General features: G+C 38.8%; 1 protein-coding gene and 1 long non-coding RNA gene across 2 annotated transcripts in view; one reads left to right on the top strand and one right to left on the bottom strand.

Annotated features, from left to right (window-relative positions):
- The window catches only part of LOC131221482 (receptor-like protein 15), a 67730-nt gene that overhangs the window by 27648 nt on the left and 21545 nt on the right, over positions 1-18537 (bottom strand). The window lies entirely within an intron of this gene.
- On the top strand, positions 1766-4476 carry LOC131221484 (uncharacterized). Its single transcript, XR_009159305.1, has 4 exons — positions 1766-1899; positions 2652-2728; positions 3049-3105; positions 3736-4476. It is a non-coding gene; the product is annotated as an uncharacterized LOC131221484 (long non-coding RNA).

Genomic DNA, 18537 nt, shown 5'->3' with positions numbered 1-18537 from the left:
CTTATGGTTTGCTTAACTCCTCATTGCTTATGAATAAACCTAAATGTATTGGAATCTGGAGCCCATTGGGGCACACGTGGCACTCGGGACCTCAGGAGCCCCACACACACCCCTCTGTGCACCTTCTTACATGAGCACATACACACACCTATGCACCTTCTTATATGAGCAGCTACACACACCTGTGCACCTTCTTACATGAGCACCCATGCATACCGTTTCACACATGTCATGGGCACAAAATCTGAACGGTCCACGTGATTTGATACCCCTTGAAACCTCATGAGCCCAACTTTGAGCCTAATACATAACTCTAGTGGGCCATAGTAGAAGAAAATAAATTCCTTCCTTGATTTGCATTTCTCTTTACTACTGCCCACTAGAGTTTTGAATCAGGCTGGAAAATGGGCTTGTGAGGTTTCAACATGTTGCATTTGTAAGAAATCTAAATTGTATTGAAGGTTGGCTCCTATATATATATATATATATATATATATATATATATATATATATAGAGAGAGAGAGAGAGAGAGAGAGAGAGAGAGAGAGAGAGAGAGAGAGAGAGAGAGAGAGAGAGTCATGCTCCCCTGCGCACCTACGCACGTGCGCACCTTTGCACACGTGTCATGGGTGTCTAATCTGAACGGTCCATGTGATGCGGAATCCCATGAAACCTCCTGTGACAAATTTTTGCCCTGATCTAAAATTCTGGTGGGCCATAGAAAAGAGAAATGCAAATCAAGGGAGGAAACTGTTTTCATATATCATGGCCCATCAAAGTTTTAGATCAAAGTAAAACTTGGTCCCGGGGGGTTTCACGAGGTGCTGCTTCACATGAACGGTTCAGATTTTAGATCTACATCACGTATGATGGGTTCTCCAAAAAGTTCGTACGTAGTACGTATGAATTGGTTCGCAGGTGAGCGTTTCCCTACACACACACACACACACACACACACACAGGTGAGCGTTTCCCTACACACACACACACACACACACACACACACAATGGGAAATGGTACTATGAGGTCGAGTGCATAGAACCATAATATAAGGTCGAGTCGTGTCATAGTCCGAACCATTGGATGATAAATTTTCAAAATATACTGGAGATGCCATCCCAAAAAAACAAGGGCAAAACCGGTTAAATCGGCGTTATACAATCTTGGGGTGTGTTGCCATCACCAATTATGTGGTCTCCATGATATATGTGTTATATCCATACCGTCTATCTATTTTAAGATATCATTTTAGGGGTTGATTGTAAAACTGATGAAGATCCAAACCTCAACTCGACCACGGCACATAAAGCAGTGGGGACAATGATGCCTACTATTGAAACCTTTCTACGACCCATCATGATGTTTATTTTACATCCAGCCTATTCGTAACGTCACACAGAACTGGATGAAGGGACCAAACAAATATCATCTTCATCAAAACTTTCGTGGCCCCAAGAAGTTTTCAATGGTAGGCGTTCAATCCCTACTACTTTCTATGTTATGGTCCACTTCAGCTTTGGATCTGCTTAATTTTTGTGCTAATGCCCTAAAATGATTTTTCCAAATGGATAGACGGTGTGGATATAATACTTATATCATGGTGGGGCCCACATAACTTAGCAACGGTAACACACCATCAAGGTCGGTGGCATGTGGCACACTAGCCTTTTCGCTTCCCACGTGGAAGGGGATGTGGATTAGATCTATCCTGATGAGTTGGTGCAATTCCTCCACCACTTGTTCTGTGACTTCCATAAGACTGCTCATTGAAGATATGCCAGTGTTGTTTCTGCCCTTTTCTTAGGATTATAACATCATATCTTGTAGGAAGAAGCTGAAAAAGTTACACAGCCCTTTCTAGATGCTCTTGGCGATGATTATTCAGTTTGTTGTCAAGGTATGGTTTAGAATTTCAATCCTTCTATGAGTAAATTCCATCCTTGTTGGCATATTTGAAATTTTATTAGGGTTCTTAATGAGAAGTTGGGGTTCTCTGTCTTGGAATTGGTTGTGTGAATAAAAGTAGGGTACCTTGTTTGCTTCTATATGATCCAATTCACAAAGTTACCAGTTGATTTATTTAAAAAATGGGTAATTTCCTATTTGGCTTGTGAATCGAAATGAACCAACAAAATGAGCACCGAAAAAGGAAAATATAGATTGGATTAGAAAGTTTATCAACTGGACTTTTGGAGTTGTGCTCAATATGAATTTGTCTAACGTCAAAACATTTTTTTATATTTATATTTATATTTTTATAAATATTGTCAAAACATATATCCCAAACAGTATTTGAATTATGGATCACACTCCAGACTCATGTTCCCTGCTTCATAACTGTTTATACTAGCTAATGACGAGACAGACCTTTCCCTGCATGGTCACCCAAACATGTTGCCTCTTCATTTCATGCTTTGTGCAATTATGATCGAAATTTAGCTTTCCAAATGGACTTTTGGAAAATCTTAGACACCTCGACATCCTCTCATTTCCAATATTTTGCTTAGTGTTCATAGTTCCTATCGTTACTCTTTGCAAAATAAGCTAATTGCTGGTTATTTCAGATCTTCAACTTTTCAGTTTATTATATCCTTTTGCCTTAAGATTTTATATCCTTCTCAAGTGTTTGTTTCCCCTATTATGTTTCAGGCACCGCATTCTTTCCTATACAAAGTTGTATGAATCATTCTTGCTATCCAAATGCCAAAGCATTCAAAAGAGATGAGGTAATCATTGAATTTTGCTGTTATTTTTTACGGGGAGCGAAACATCCACCACATTAGGCTGTTAAAGGAATTGATATGTACACTTACCCTGTTTGATAGAGGCACCCTCTTTCTACTTTCATTAGTAGTGTAGTACAACTTTGCAGTATTGTACTAAAAAAAGTAGAAAGACAGAGTGAATGGATAAAAATAGCGCTCCCTTTAACTTGTTCAGTAGATTCACTCTTATAATACCACAATTGGTAGCTCTTGTCATGGCTATTGATGAGTCTTTTACTTCTTCACCTTAATCATATAGAATGGCTGATTCTCACTCTCAGGATAGAGATGGCCAAGCAACAATAATAGCCCTGCGGCCCATCTTGAAAGGAGAAGAGGTATTCACTTTCAGCCATGGCATCTGGTTCTGATTCAAGCTTTCATTTATAATTACAAAAAACCCTCTTCCTGGCTCCTGGATGACTAAGAGGAATTATATGCTCTTGATGCAATAGGAGATGAACAATATCCTGGTGCTCCATTTTGTTCCTGACTTTTGTGCTGTTGAAACCCACATGTAGATCCCATTATCCAACAATAAGTAACTCTTGGATCAGTGGCCAACGAACAAATGGACGGGGAGAATTATGGATCAGAGGCCCCTTTTTTCTTTTTCCTTTTCTGTGGAGCCCACCCAAATGTTTGTACATCCTGTTATCATATCAACAAAGCTACAAGTGGTGTGCTTCCACCTTTTTGTTATAAAAAAATGGTGGGATGGATATATGCATTTGACCTGGAAAACTTTCGGGGCATTCTCCATCCGTGGTGGGGAACATCATGTCAATGGTCTGGATCATTGGCACGAGTCCTACTTGTACAAATTAGATGCATCTAGTCACTATGCACACTAGTGATCTTGAATGATCTTGTAGTTCCTTGAATGATCTTTCATGTCTTTGGACAATCTTAGTTGTTGGGGATAAAAACATGAGCAAACACAATATTTGATTCTCACATGCTTGCAGATTACCATTTCGTACATTGATGAGGACCTTCCGTACAAAGGGAGACAAGCTTTACTTGTGGATTATGGTTTCAGATGTAGGTGCCCTAAGTGCCTTGAAGAAGAGGCCTAGATCTTCTGCCTCCCATCAAGTGATTTTGGAGTCTTAGGACAGCACATTTTGGGTCTTGGTACATGTGGGCTCGTGTTTTCTCAATCAAAATGATGTGATTGATAGGTTCCACCATAGATGGTGGACGCCCTATTTGCAGTTTCCATCTTATAAGGTGACTGCCGCTTGTCATTTGGCCTTTATTGGGCGCCATTGCTGCAATGGCATATGTAGGGGCCTGCCTTGCATTTTTTTTTCTTGAATCACGAATCACAACCTTAGATCTACATTGTTTTGGCACCAATGTTCAATCACCCATAGAAGGACATGCATATTTGTACTGTAATTTAATTATAGACTGTTTATATATTTTTGATAAAATAATTTATATATGGCATTAACAGGAGATGTTCTCATAAAAATTATGCAACCTTTCTTGAATGAGTACATCTTCAATAGATGAATGCATATTAGATCTACTTATTTTGTTGAATGTACTTCTGCTTAGATATTGACACCTTGTTCGGATATACTTGGTTCCATTGTTCTTCAAATACTGATGTAATGTTTGGGTTTGTTCTTCACTTTTAATGCGATGCTTGGGTATATTTTGGAGCCAACCTCTTTTTCCATGGGCAAATAGAAAGGGTGGTAAAACCCAAGATATGAGTGTCTTCTTTGTGCTTCTCAATGATACATATGAACAAAGAGTAATGATCTAGTGGGCTAAATGTATGGAAACCATCCCATGTATATAATTACATCTGGACTTGTTGACATTCACATCACCAATCTGTACTGTCTGTTAGGTCCAGTTCCCTCTTCTGCTATTGGGCAAAAATCACAGCAGTTGGTTCTAAACATCTGTGATTGTGCCTGCCATTCAACAACAACAACTTGTACATCCATTTTTCATGCCACAAACTGAATGGTTCAGATAATCTAATCAGTACGATTTTTTTTCAAGACAGCCTTTGAAGAGTGCACTGGGCCTAATGGATGGTCCGGATAGGTGATGTAGATGACAGGGTTTATTTATTTATTATTATTTTAAAGATGGGGCACGCCCCTATAATTCTTATAGAATGAACAGAGGATGTACATCCTGATTTTCGGATGGGCTCCACAAAAACTCCGGGCCTCATCTATCATATCTCCTAAATTGCATACACAAAATGGAAAAAGAAAAGGCTTGAACCTCCCTGAAGCACATCATGATCCAGCTGATCTCTCCTACCAGTAGAGGAAACCTATCCCTGCTCCTCCTTAGGCCGATCTCTCCTACCAGCAACCTGAAGCTCATTAGAAGCTGAGACCCTGCCTGCAGAAACAAAAACAGGACCTTCCATCGAGACAACACAAATCCCTGCAGCTGAGATTCCACTCAGGAAGAGGATCGCCCCAGCACCTTAGGAACCAGACCCAAGCTCCGCAGAAAAAAAAAAAAAAAAAAGAAAAGAAAAAAAAGAAAAAAGAAAAAAAGAACGGCAGCAAATGGCAAACATCCAGAATCATGCAAACCTCTTGCATCGAACACTTCGCCTGAGCTGCGCCTGGACCTCCAGCAGGAAGAACTTCCTGCAACCAGAGGAAGCTCCCAACTTAGCTTGAGGCTGGACACTGGCCTTACCACACACTGCTACTAAATTCTGATTGTGACTCAGCGCAAGAAGTTTGCGGTCGCAATTGAAAAGGCAGGGAGGCGCCTAGAGAGTCATCCCACTCCTTTTCTAGCCTTATTCCTCCTAATTTCCCCAAGGCCAGAGTTATCCATCACTAAGATTCCTCTGATGTATCTTGGAAGAAGATGTTTGGAGCGATATACTTTGTTCGGGATCCTGCTGCTAGCAAGTTTCGAAAGTTCATCTGCTACTGAGTTGCCTTAGCGAAGGGTATGAGAGAATCAAAGGTTAATGTTGTCTTTGATGTTAGATGACAGGGTTCAAATGAATCTATGTTCATGTAAATGGTCCCATCCACTTTGCCCATGGGATCATTATTCATGAAAAATATATTTCTTTGTTCAAATTAATTCAACTCGTGTGACAACTTGTGAAGTAGTTTGTTCATTATTGACCCTTGGTTAAGCTCAACATCACTATTGATACCAAGCTCTATTTTGGAACTAATTTTAAAATAAAGATTGAGATATTTTAGAACTTGAGTATTATGAGACGATTGATTCTTGAAATTATATATTTGTGAAAGTGCATAAAAGGTATAAACAATGTTGTCAAATCACATATGCGATTGCATGCGATCCGCATATGCTGTTCTCATATGCAATTGCATAATCACTTTTTCTTCTCTTTTATTATTTTTTTTTCTTGAAAAAAAAACTAAAAAAAGAAAAATAAAAAATTTATAGAAAGTTAAGGAAGAAATTACCTAATTAGTAAAAGTGATTGGATAACATATTTTACTTATTTCGTTGTTGTTTGAATGTTTCATTAAATTATATATTTAATTACTTATATTATATTTTCTTGAATTTTAATAAGATAATCTACAATCTACATTAAGTGAGAATTAATTATTAAAAACTTTGAACGGAGGGAGAGAGAGGCTGAAATTAAAAAAGAAAAGAAAAGAAAAGCCCCACTGATAATATTTCTGATTGCAGGGCAATATGCGATCGCATATGCATACTCACATATATGATCACATGACAAAGTATGCCATGGTATACTTCCCAGTGTGGCATATGCAATCTTTTCACATATATGAGCATATCCGATCGCATATGCATATGTGCCATTGCAATTGACAATATTGGGTATAAACAAAATCTCATGAATTACTTAATGCATATCTAGTTTAACCTTGAAAGATGTAAATGAAATGTCACTATGCCATTACACCTTGAGCAATGAAGTGTTGTTAAATACATAATGTAGTTAGACATCAAGAAATGCATGTTAGGTCTTCCATTGTTACTGTTGCACGTACTTTGTTCTTTGATATCGATGCCTTGTTTTGGATAATTTGATGAACAATGTACTAAATTATTTTACCTTACAAAATGGTTATCATAAGCGCTCTATGTTGAAGGAATAAGAAAGTTTGGATAACTCATGTTCTGTATTGGGACAATTCTGTGTTGCTTCAATATGGGGAATTTTAATCAAGTCAGTACTCCATTACTGGTTGATTTCAAGCTAGTTTAGATTAGTGTCCTAGCATAAAAGCAGAAAAGGTAGATGTATCTCAAGTACTATAATCATCGGTGATAGAAAGTCTTATGTTTACCTTGGCATGCACTAAATTAGAAATTGCACAAGTAATAGAAGCAGACAATATATACATGACAAACTCAGGTAGAGATCACTGAATTGTGGTGAAGTTGATCGATCGTCACTTAAAGAGCACTTCTGAGATAGTTATTTATTATGGTGGTCAAAATTTAGAGTTCTTTGAGTTCATAGATTCAGATTATGTAAAAAATTGTGATGAAAGAAGCTATATCACAAGTTACATTCTCTTTAGCTAGTAGTGCAAGTAGTTAGATGTGAATATTGCAGTTAGTGGTGACTCTATTTACTATGAAAGTAGAGTACATGTTAGTTATACGAGCATGCGGGGAAGATATTTGGTGGAAATGATTGCAAGAATAATTAAAATTCAAGAAGAAAGTTGCAAAGATTAATTGTGACAATCAAAGCATGTTATACTTAGAGAAAAACAAATCTAATATTTCATTCCTGAACCAAGCACATTGATGTGCAACATCACTTTGTTCATGATATTGTGGAAGATGTGTATATTTCATTATAGAAGATCCACACCAATGATCTTGTAGAAGATATGTTGATGAAGCCCATTTCAAGAGACAAGTTTATTAGTGTAAGACTTTTCTTGAACTTATTATTTTCTAGTGATTGGTAACATTAGTGCAACTTTTATTGGAAATGTTTTTCATACTATTAGGGAAACTAGAATTCAAGTGAAAAAAAAAAATGTTGAAGTAATATGGTCGGTTAATGCATGAAACCCTTTTGTGTAAGGGCATACATGTAGTCACTTCTTAATAGAAACCATCTATTCTCTCTTTTTGTTTCAAACATGCCAACTTGCAAACCTTAAAATGGGGTTAGGGATGCACTTGAGAGACGCACGCTCAGTGGATTCCACACAAGTGGCCGTATGGATGGGGGCAAGAGGAGGAGAGTTGCAATCTCTCTTCTTGATCTCAAATTTTATTTTATTTTTTTCCATTTCTATCTTTAAGCAGTGACACCCTATGGGGCATAGGTGTCTAAAGCTCTCTCATTCTCTATATACTCTCCCTCTGGTATAAGAACTTATTTATAAGGAGTTACGGTTTTAGGAAGAGTTACTAGTGTGGTACTTCACTACCATACAGGTTTGAAATACCCCACTACATCTAAGTCTGGAATCCTGTTAACCTTGCACTCAAATTGACTTTATCCCTTTACTTAACATAGTTATTCATCATCGATCTAATTCTCATGCAAATCAAGTGATATATTACAATATCCTAATTGTGTCGAAATTATCAAGTGTGATGAAGATATTCAATGATTAAAATAAGATGTCAATGGTTAAAAGCATTTATAAAATAAGTTAAAGCTTTTGAGGTATCGATATTAATAAAAACCACTTGATGATTCAATCCATCGAATCTCAGCTAGTGGATCTCTTGTATGATGGATTATATGCACCTCAATTGCATCCTAAGGCATGAACCTAACAACACTTTCATATGAGTTATTGCAATTGACTTGGTGAGGCATGTTAAAACATATTATATCATAAACTTGAATGCTCATTACATTCTCAAGTTTAAGGATTACTTAAAAGCTAGTACGTACAAAAGGCAATATGGATCAAGCATGATGAGTTTGATGACTTGAAGTAATCATCCAATGTAAGTCTTCAACTAGTCTAATACCATGATTCCATTACCATAAATACTAACACTCCTATATAGGGTAGGGCACAAACACGATGACTGGTCATCAAACCCGACGGTGGAGACTATCCATCCTGATTCGTCACCCATTTCTTCACAGAGGATCGATCATATAAAAACAACAACCGCAAGTTTGTCCTACAACCTGCTAGGTGGTTATGAAACAATAGTGTACTAAGATCCATGGAACACAACTTTCCCTTGACCCATGACTGTTGTGTTGAATGTTAAGTCCCTAGGGATAGCTAGAGGAATCCCTCTTCTTTATCTAATCTACATGTATATTTTAGGGCATACCCATACATTGGTTATGACATTAATAATATGTCCGAACATGACCCATGGTCATCATGATGATCTGCAGTGAATATCATAAAATCAAAGGTAAGATTAACACATTGGCTTGGTAGGACACAATACCAACAAACTCTCACTTGCGTCAATTATACTTTTCCTTAAACTTAAGTGCACATGTTGAGTGTAACTTCATCCATTCATAGTAATACCCCGGATCATAACATAAGCTTGGCAGAAAGTATGCAAGCATGTAAGCTCTAATGGTTATTGACACAATCACATGCACAAATTAATCACAACATGAAGCCATATATACAAATTGTGCAACACCTTCCACCGTTGTCCATTCATTGTGCATTTAATCATGTGATCTGAGCCGTTCATCAAACAAACTGAAATTCACCCAAGGATGTCATGATCCTCAAGCCATATATACAAATTGTGTAACACCTTCTACTGTTGTCCATTCATTATGCATTTAATCATGTGATCCGAGCCGTTCATCAAACAAACCGAAATTCACCCAAGGATGTCATGATTCTCAAGAAGGAAACATTCACAAGCCATGCGTCTAAATAACCATGGAACTAACATGTATTGTACACACAATGCTTAACAACATTATTATAAGAGTGATAAGAAAATTCACTATATGAAATATTACTCAAGTGCACAAATACAATATCCACATTCAGTTACCTCATATGTGAAATCTATAACTAGGTATTCATGGTGTGTCTTACTTTCTCCCATTGAATAAGAAGTCTATACATCTCATCTTATACAATGTACAATGTACATCACTTTCCTTTTAATCATAAAGGTCAAGAACCATACTTTCTCATTTCACTTAAAGGTTATTAGTAGTGGATCAAACTTTCCTGAAGGTAGGGCTGTTAATGAGCTGGGTTGGCTTGCTGGGCTTTTAAGTTGGACCTACCTTGAGTTAGACTTCGGGTGGAGAATCAAGTCCAAGGGCCAGGCTTGGGCTTGAAATTCAATCCCAGTTTTCAGTCAGGCTAGGTTTGGATCGTCTACAACAGGCTGTCAGTCTGACCCGAAACCGACCCAATTTGGCCCATTAAGGTTTGAAAGGGCAATTTTATAATATAAGAATATAAAAAATCCCATGCCTCGTTCTCTCTAAAAAAAACTCTCTCTCTCTCTCTCCAACAACCCATGCCTCCCCTAATCCAACAATCCATGCCTCTCGTGGTCATTGTAGCGGATTTGCCTCTGTGTGTGTGTGTGTGTGTGTGTGTGTGTGTGTGTGTGTGTGTGTTTAGAAATAACTTAGGGCTTGTGATGGGCCTACCAAGAAAACTTAGATTTGGGCTCGAGCTCAGGCCTAGCTTAAACATTTTGGGCTGGATTCAGGTTGGACTATTTTGATCTGTCACGGGAAGGGGTTGGGTCTGGGCCTATGTTGAACAATGCAGGCTATACTTAGAGAGAGCTTGGCCGATCCTAATCAGGCCTGTTGACAACCCTACTTGAAGGCATCCTTCCCCATTACTAGTAAGAACGAGTGATGCCTCGAACCATCTTATATGTGGTGACCTACCACGAGTATGATACATATCACATCCATTGTGGTAAACATCTTAAGCCCCATCATTAGGACATGAGCGAGATACCATGACATATATACATATCATGCATTTTAAGGAATATCTAGACAAGATAACATAATGGTTGCTTTAGAGTATTAAGGAGCCACCCAATAAGGGTCCTTACTCTTGCTCGAGTCGTAGACTCTCACGAGTTTCAACACCGGGTCAAGGGTTCGAGTACCCATAGGTGGTGAAATTCGACTTACGCGTGAGTGTGTGGGGTGTGTGTGCGTGCGTTAAAAAAAAGAAAAAAAAAAGAAGAGCCACCTAATATAATTCAAGCCAAGTTTATGATGAAATATTAATGAAACATGTGTGATGCTTTGTTCTTGGATTACATGCTCACTCAATCATGTTAACAAACCCACATGGAAAATAAGGGTACTTCCATCTTAATATATCTTTTATGTAACTCATATAAATTTTAAGATTTAAACTACTACTATCGCAAGTACATGACTAGGGTAAACGCTTTTTTATTAAGGATCTTGACATATGTAGTGAATCAATCTTTTCATATGAAGTGAGCATCATATTATCAATTCCATCTTCTTCAAACATCCCATATGACATCTCATTATGAGTATTTATCAAAGTTCATGAACCCTTTATTTGGATATCTATTATGGATTAATATTTGTGATTCAACTCACCAAAATAACATCATCAAAATCCAACCCCTGATGCGGATTACATCCACCATGCCACACAGCATAAATCATCAATAAAAGAGAATGAGCATCAGACATGAAGTCATAATGATGAATAATAGTGATAAAACTCAATTTGGTAATTATAAACTGTAAGACCGTTTCTCAAATGAATGACTATAGTGTCAACCAATGTAAAAGTAGGTAAGCTGGTCATGGACCGATAATCCTCAAAGCATGCATCATGTGGCTACTGTGCTTCTATCCTCATTGTACTCCTCAACTTAAGAGTCTTGCAAGCCTCGTCATCACTTCGCTTTTTATCTTGAGCTTTTCGATTATCTTCATTTGCCTTATGAGCAAGTCGTTTGTTGAGTGCTAAACACTCTCTTGAAATGGCCAAGCTTCCCACAATGCCAATAGGGTTCTTTCTCCTGCGATTGCGCCTTGACTTGCCCTTTCCTAGCTTTTGGACATTACCCTTTTAGTTATTAAGGTTACCGTTCTCTCTTTGCCCCCTCTTCTAATATCCCTTAAATTAGGGCTTATTGCTAAAGGATGCCTCAATTAAGTGAGCAACACAGGGTTTATCGGTCTTATTGTTGGCACTAAAGATGACTAAATGAGTGTGAACTCGTTAGAATAAGAAAACCTATTCATGCTATGCTATAGTTATTAACGAACCTTTTATACATTGGAGTCAAAGACGTTAGAATTGCATTTTCTATGGCGACCTTCTCCTTGATTGTTTCCAAAATCTTAAGCTAATTAGTGATCTCATATATTTTGAGGACATGATATCTTATAGGAGCATCTTCTTCTAGTTTTATGTTATGTAATTGCTTCTCTAGGGTTCGGACTTGGGTGATAATCTGGAAATTAAGCATGCCTTGTAGGTGTAGGTAGATGTTCATGTGTCATTTATCATATTTTAAAACTAATTGTGGAGGACATGAGAGATGGAGGCCATTATACACATTGCCTAAACAGTACTGATAGACAATTCCATACCATGGTAGAACACATTTTTCTTCGTCAATTCGCCACTGACTAATCTGGTCATTCTCATCATTCATGAGCACTTGATAAAGCCATGCTAGCGACTCAAAGCTTCAAAGAAGTTGGTACTTGGATCGGTAATCAGAATGTCAATGTCATATGACACGCCACAGAATCGATGATGGGTACACCTTGAAGCCAAGCAATCTCGTAAATTAGAAGATCCCATCCATCATAATTTTGGCATTTACTTCCAGGCCCTAACATGTATCTACAGATACTAACTCATTTTGGACAGGGTGAGAGGCACATAAGTTCACAAGTCTCAATTAGGAAGAGATGGGTCCACTTACAATATTAAGGATAGAGGATCTCGTGCACCTCTCTAGAATCTTACAATTACTCTTCAAACGCACAAAAAGGCCATATATCACATTTGCATATACGTGCATTTGGGGACATGTTTCAATAATCAAAATCATGCATTAGACGGGCCTCACCATGGATCGGAAGCAATTCAAATATCTTCAGTTTTAGAATACATTGGCAACTTAATCACGTTGAGCTATTTTCCTTCCAATAGGTGATAGCACACCAACTACTTTTGATATATATATATATATATATATATATATATATATATATATATATATATATATATATGAAAAGGTTCTATACGGTCGAGCTCATGGGAACTCCCCATGAGGTCGAGCTATGTGGGCCCCACCATGATGTATGTCGAACATCTACCCCATCAGTCAGATGCACCATTCCATAGTGGGCCTAGGGCTTAAAAATCAAGTCAATCCATGACTTTTGTGGGCCACACCACATACAAAAGTTGAGAGGGGTTACCCTCCATTAAAACATTCATAATCATTTTTTGGGCCCATCGAGATGTGGTTCACAAATTCAGACCATCCATTATGTGTGTTCCACTTGGATGAGGGGTCAGACCAAGTTTCAGACGCATACAAATTTCTGGTGGGCCCCATCAAGTACTTTTGTATGTTTTAGGCATGTCTTCACATGATTTTAGATGGTATGACCCACCTGAGTTCGTATATGGCTGATTTTTGGGATATCCCATAATTTAAAGGGGACCCATCAAATGCACGGTGTTGATGTTTGACATACATTATGGTGGGGCCCTATGAGGTTGACCTCATGGGAACTTCCCATGGGGTCGAGCTGTGTGGGCCCCACCATGATGTCAGTCGAACATTAACAACGCGCATTTGATGGGTCCCCTTTAGGTTATGGAATTTCCCAAAAAACTTCCATATATGGAACTCAGGTGGGCTATAACATTTAAAACCATGTGAAGACATGCCTAAAATATATAAAAGCACTTGATAGGGCACACCTGAGTTTTTTTATAGGGTTGAAACTTGGTATGGGCCCTCATCCAAGTGGGATACACACAATGGATGGTCTGGATTTGTGAACCACATCTTGATGAGCCCGATAAATGATTATGAATGTTTTAATGGGAGGGTAACCCTTCTTAACTATTGTATGTGGTGTGGCCTACCCAAGTCATGTATTGACTTAATTTTTAATCCCGCGGCTCACCATGGAATGGTGCATCTAACTGATGGGATAGATGTTCGACACACATCACGGTGGGGCCCACACAACTCGACCTCATGGGAAACCTCATAGTACCAATTCCCTGTATGTGTGTGTGTATATATATATATATAATAATAATAATAATAAGACCATCTCCGTGAGCGTCTGTATGTGAACCATTCATGGTAACTATAGCATCCTGTAATTTGGAAGATTTTGAATGAAGCCCCTTCAACGATGTATCTCGTCCCGTCAATGGTTTGGATCACCAAAACGTGGCCCACCTGTATCAAATCACGTGCATCCTGATCAAATGTACCGTTTGATGAGGACCCTATGACTCCTCGTGACTGAGACAGCACGCCGTTATCTTTGAAATTTTAGTCATGCATTGTAAGGAATTTCTCTGTGGAATAATAACCGCCATTCACTCCGGGAACAGCTAGTAACAGACAGGGGCTGGGAGTGGCCACCTTGATGTATGGATTTTATCCCGTCCATCAATTTTACATATCGTTTTAGGATACAAGCACAAAAATGAAGCAGATCCCTGGCTCAAGGGGACCACACCACAGGAAAATGATACCTACCGTTGAAACTATCCTAGGGACAACTGTGATGGTTAGTTGCCATCCAATTTAAGGTCACGTAGACCTGAATGAAGGAAAAACATGAATATTAGCTTCATCCAAAATTCCTGCGGTCGCCAAAAAGTTTTCAACGGTATCTGTTTAATACCCATGGTGTGGTTCACTGTAGTTCACTTGAGCTTCGGAACTACCTTATTTCTTTTTCTTGTACCCTAATATGATATGGGAAAATGGATGGACGGTGTGGATAAAACCCACACATCACGGTGACCTTCAGAGCACTGGTCCGTTCCTATCTAGTGATCATATGGGTAGTACCGAATTTTGACTGTAGTATGGTTGAGTTCTCGAAATAGAAGAGAAGTTTTAAATATTCTCATGTAGCTATCTCACTTGAAAAGTTTTCACACCACGTTGTATTAGTAGTTGTCGGTTGTGAAGTTGACCGAAGTTGTTATTGGGCTTATGGAATATATTTCCAATTCATTCATTCTGTCTGTCTATGGTCGTTTATTTATATAAAAAGATGCTAATTTCTTGATGACATAATGTTTTTGTGGCCCACAAAACTTGATAATTTATAATGGTGTTCGTTCGATACAAACTATTTTCTTGTAATGTAGTTAATATGACTCGCGGATGTTGATCATGCTTTCAATCATGACCTTTCATGAAATTCCAAAGTTAATGGATGGAGTAGATTTCACACATATTTGATGATAGACCCCACAAACGGTTGCCATGGCCGAGGTTGCCATGGGTTTAAAGGATATAGACTAAATCCGTAGCAAGAGTCAGTAGCTATTAAAGAGCCCACAATAGGCTAATATGTTCCGTCCATCTTGTTGGCTGGCTCACCGTGGAACCAAGAAGTCCTCACTTGTGCATGATATACTTACTAACAAACATCACAATGAGCCAGGAAAGTTTCAACAGTGGATGTCACTGTTACCATAGTTTTCTATTATGTAGCTCATACAAGCTCTAGATTAGACTAATATTTGGTGTCTAACCCTAAAATGACACGTCAAAAAGAATGGGTGGTGTGAATTATAAAAATACATCAATGTAGACCCCATGAGTTTTTTTTTAAAATTATTATTATTATTATTATTTTATTTTAAAGAGAGCCATCGTGTATATATACATATATATCTGTAAAGAAGAGCTATATGCCGTATGGATGAGCCTGCTGGCAAAAAAGGAGAGGCAGACCCACAAATAAAGAAGAGGCGACAAATGCCCCTTACAACTCACGTAAATAACTTAAGACCTACTTTATCCATATGAAAAAAAGGCCTTCGGACATGGATTGAAAGACATGGTGGGCCTGACTGCTGCTACCCCTCCCAGCAATCCAGGGAAGTAGGAGATGGAGACATCCATGAGTTGGGCCTTCCCCACGCCCCAAAGAGGGCTTCCACGGATTTCAAGTGTAAGCCTTTGGCCAGCTCCTGCTATGGAAACCTAGATGGAGCCCAATGTGATGTTTGTGAGAAATCCACCCCATCCATCAGTTTTGTGAGATCATTTTAAGACATGGGGCAAAAAATGAGCCGGCTCCAATACTCAAGTGGATTGAAAATATGATAATTGAACATCCATATATAGTTGAAATACTCATGGGCCACAAAAGCTTTGAATCATGCTAATATTTGTATTTTCAGTTCATCTCAGTAGGAATGACGTTATGAATGGTATGGATGACATGTAAACATAACTGTGGACTCAGTGAGGTTTCAACGGTGGGAATTTCCTTAAGTACCTTTTCCTTTACAACGATCCACTTGAGTCTTGGATCCTTCTTACTTTTGGTCACATATACTAAAATGATGTCACAAAACAGATGAATGGGGTGGATTTCTCATAAACATTACGTGGGCATCTAAGTTTCCTACAGAGGAGCTTCCTGCAAAATGCTTTCGCAGGAAAATGGACGGTGTCCGTCCCAGACAAAATCGGATTAGGTACTATAAGTTACTCAATACGCTCACGTCGTGCGGAGTAAACTTTGTTGGGCCCACTGTGAATGTACGTGGTTTATCCACACCGTCCATCCGTATTGCTATATCATTTAAGGGGTTGAGACTAAAATTAAAGTATATGCAAAGTTCAAGTGGACCATACCACGGGAAACAATGGGAACAATGATTTCCACCATTGAAAACTTTCTAGGCCCCATAGTGATGTTTATTTGTCATCCAACCTGTTCATGAGATCAAAAAACATAGATGGAGGGAATAAAATATAAGCTTGATCCAAAACTTCAGTGGCCTTCAAGAAATTTTCAATAGTTGACATTTACTTCACACTGTTTCCATGGTGTAGTCCATTTGAACTTCGGATATGCTTCTTTTTTTTGGATCAAGCCCTAAAATTATCTTGTAAAATGGATGGAAGGAGTGGATAAAATATATAAATCATGGTGGACCCCACAGAATTTACCCAGTACGATTAGTGTACTGAGTTACTCACTGCGCAATCCACTTCCGTCCGTGTATGCCGTGAACGTCCAGCGTTGGGATGTCTCCCTTTGGTAATGCTTCAGCACTCATAATCATTTAGATATTTTCCTTCCAGTAGGTGAGAGGACACTAGCTGCATTTAACTGATTTTTTTTTTATTTTTTATTTTTTAAATTTTATTTTTTTATAATAAAAACCATCGCCTGACTATTTTCATGTGGGCTGCTTGTAATTTTAAAGATTTTGAGTGAAGCCCCCAAACTATGTATCTGGTCAAGTCATGGTTTGGATCACCAAACCATAGCACCACGTTTAAGAAAAAGGGCCTTGTGATTGCTCGTGAAAGACATTGGACGCATGCCATTCTGAAATTTCGTGGACTGATGCCCGCAGACTGCTCCGCGAGACTCGCCCGGGTATGCATGCCAACAACTCATCCTATGCTCTGCTGTACATTGCACAAAAGCAGTGGGTATTGTAACACTTGATATCTGAAATCAGGCCCATCTAAAATTCAAGTAGGCCACACATGGAAAATAGCATGATAGAACGTGTACCATTGAAATCTCCTTGTAAACCATCCGACTCTTGTATAAAGCATATATTTATTTATTTTCCTTCAACTTTCATGCACGCACCTTATGTATGAGTTGAATGTCATATGAACATCACGTTGCTAAGATTTCAACGGTGGAGGTTTCTATTCCGATATTTACCTATGGTTTGGCCTACTTAAGTTCTGGAATTGGCTTGATTTATTGACTTTCTGCCTAAAATTATCTGGCTCAAATGATGGATGGAGTGGAAGTCACATATATGTCTTACTGGGCCCACCAACGTTATGTTGCACACCCTGAAAGTACGGGTGTACATGAGTCGAGTTAGCTCATTTGCTCAATTGGATTGACTCGGAAAAGCTCAACTTGACTCGGATTGAAACTATGTTCGAGTCGAGTCGAGCCAATTTTAATGAGCTCGAAATATTTCGAGTTGAGTCCGAGTTGGACCTAGATCGACTCGGCATTGAGCTTGACTCGACTCGGTTTAGCTCGGATCGACTCGGATCGATTTTTGAGTAAAGTATATATGGTTTTTTTTATTTAAAAAATCCTTACTCATTCGCCCAACCCTAACCCCAACGACCAAATAGTCTCGAGTCAACTCTCTCCCATTCGCCCAACCCTAACCCCAGCGCCCAAATCGTCTCACCCGTTCGCCCGAATCTAACTCCAGCGCTCAAATCCTCTTGGCCGTTCGCCCAAATCCACTCGGTCGTTCGCCCAAATCTAAACCAAACTTCTCGCCATTCTCTAGTGCCTGATCGGCGATTACTCTCCTTCTAGCGTCTGTCCGAACGACCGACAACTAAAAATGAGGCTCCTCTCCTCTCTCTCCATTTTTCCAGCATTTTTTTGGCGAGTAGTGTTCATCTGATTAGTGGACCCCACCCGACCACTGGCCGGGTGGCTCTTGTACAGTCGGACTTGAACCCTGCTCGAAAATTCGAACTCAAAACTCGGCTTGAAAACTTAAACTCAAATCGGCTCAAAGACTCGAACTTGAACTCGGCTCGAATTGGACTGAGTTGCT

Source organism: Magnolia sinica, chromosome 12, assembly GCF_029962835.1.
Source record: "Magnolia sinica isolate HGM2019 chromosome 12, MsV1, whole genome shotgun sequence".
In the NCBI taxonomy this organism is placed as follows: Eukaryota; Viridiplantae; Streptophyta; class Magnoliopsida; order Magnoliales; family Magnoliaceae; genus Magnolia; species Magnolia sinica.
The sequence above is the reverse complement of the archived record's forward strand: the minus strand, read 5'-3'. Positions and strand labels throughout refer to the sequence as shown.